General features: G+C 36.7%; 1 non-coding gene across 1 annotated transcript; it reads right to left on the bottom strand.

The window, feature by feature from the left end:
• Nucleotides 1-1,694: 1,694 nt before the first annotated feature.
• On the bottom strand, nucleotides 1,695-1,767 carry TRNAK-CUU (transfer RNA lysine (anticodon CUU)). Its single transcript has one exon. It is a non-coding gene; the product is annotated as a tRNA-Lys (tRNA).
• Nucleotides 1,768-2,347: the final 580 nt, after the last annotated feature.

Raw genomic sequence — 2,347 nt, forward strand, 5'->3', positions numbered from 1 at the left:
ACAATGAAAATATTGCAAATATTGTAAAGAGACTTTCAATTTCTATTTTTTTGGTCAAGACATGCATCCAGACATGCATTCATATATTGCATGTTAACAATGAAAATATTGCAAATATTGTAAAGAGACTTTCAATTTCTATTTTTTTGGTCAAAAAGCACTAAAATTTTAGTTGTTTTCGCCCAACGTGGGGCTCGAACCCACGACCCTGAGATTAAGAGTCTCATGCTCTACCGACTGAGCTAGCCGGGCTCCTTTGGATGCCTATAGTTTTCTTCCCTATCCCTGCACTGCCGTTTTCCACAGATAGGATGCTGTGTAATCATAGGCTCTGGTGGAGTTTGGAAAGAAAATACACATCAGCCAGAGGCAGAAATAGTCTAAGAAAGTATCAAACACAATTACCAGTCAATATCAGAACGCATTGAAGAATATCAGGAAATAGCCGATTAAACCTGTGTGGAAAAAAGTCTTATTTGTGTTTTCTCCACTTTATTTTACAGTAAGATGATACATACTTTTTCTTTTACAGTGAATACATTAAGGTGTGGTATTGCCCCATTACACATCATCCAGACATGCATTCATATATTGCATGTTAACAATCAAAATATTGCAAATATTGTAAAGAGACTTTCAATTTCTATTTTTTTGGTCAAAAAGCACTAAAATTTTAGTTGTTTTGGCCCAATGTGGGGCTCGAACCCACGACCCTGAGATTAAGAGTCTCATGCTCTACCGACTGAGCTAGCCGGGCTCCTTTGTATGTCTATAGTTTTCTTCCCTATCCCTGCACTGCCGTTTTCCACAGATAGGATGCTGTGTAATCATAGGCTCTGGTGGAGTTTGGAAAGAAAATACACATCAGCCAGAGGCAGAAATAGTCTAAGAAAGTGTCAAACACAATTACCAGTAAATATCAGAACGCATTGAAGAATATCAGGAAATAGCCTATTAAACCTGTGTGGAAAAAAGTCTTATTTGTGTTTTCTCCACTTTATTTTATAGTAAGATGATGCATACTTTTTCTTTTACAGTGAATACATTAAGGTATGGTATTGCCCCATTACACATCATCCAGACATGCATTCATATATTGCATGTTAACAATGAAAATATTGCAAATATTGTAAAGAGACTTTCAATTTCTATTTTTTTGGTCAAAAAGCACTAAAATTTTAGTTGTTTTCGCCCAACGTGGGGCTCGAACCCACGACCCTGAGATTAAGAGTCTCATGCTCTACCGACTGAGCTAGCCGGGCTCCTTTGGATGCTTATAGTTTTCTTCCCTATCCCTGCACTGCCGGTTTCCACAGATAGGATGCTGTGCAATCATAGGCTCTGGTGGAGTTTGGAAAGAAAATACACATCAGCCAGAGGCAGAAATAGTCTAAGAAAGTATCAAACACAATTACCAGTCAATATCAGAACGCTTTGAAGAATATCAGGAAATAGCTGACTGAACCTGTGTGAAAAAATGTCTTATTTGTGTTTTCTCCACTTTATTTTATAATAAGATGATACATACTTTTTCTTTTACAGTGAATACATTAAGGTATGGTATTGCCCCATTACACATCATCCAGACATGCATTCATATATTGCATGTTAACAATGAAAATATTGCAAATATTGTAAAGAGACTTTCAATTTCTATTTTTTTGGTCGAAAAGCACTAAAATTTTAGTTGTTTTTGCCCAACGTGGGGCTCGAACCCACGACCCTGAGATTAAGAGTCTCATGCTCTACCGACTGAGCTAGCCGGGCTCTTTTGGATGCCTATAGTTTTCTTCCCTATCCCTGCACTGCCGTTTTCCACAGATAGGATGCTGTGTAATCATAGGCTCTGGTGGAGTTTGGAAAGAAAATACACATCAGCCAGAGGCAGAAATAGTCTAAGAAAGTATCAAACACAATTACCAGTCAATATCAGAACGCATTGAAGAATATCAGGAAATAGCCGATTAAACTGTGTGGAAAAAAGTCTTATTTGTGTTTTCTCCACTTTATTTTATAGTAAGATGATGCATACTTTTTCTTTTACAGTGAATACATTAAGGTATGGTATTGCCCCATTACACATCATCCAGACATGCATTCATACATTGCATGTTAACAATGAAAATATTGCAAATATTGTAAAGAGACTTTCAATTTCTATTTTTTTGGTCAAGACATGCATCCAGACATGCATTCATACATTGCATGTTAACAATGAAAATATTGCAAATATTGTAAAGAGACTTTCAATTTCTATTTTTTTGGTCAAAAAGCACTAAAATTTTAGTTGTTTTCGCCCAACGTGGGGCTCGAACCCATGACCCTGAGATTAAGAGTCTCATGCTCT

The sequence above is a fragment of the Ambystoma mexicanum genome, chromosome 4q, assembly GCF_040938575.1.
Source record: "Ambystoma mexicanum isolate Mex_15411 chromosome 4q, UKY_AmexF1_1, whole genome shotgun sequence".
Classification (NCBI taxonomy): domain Eukaryota; kingdom Metazoa; phylum Chordata; class Amphibia; order Caudata; family Ambystomatidae; genus Ambystoma; species Ambystoma mexicanum.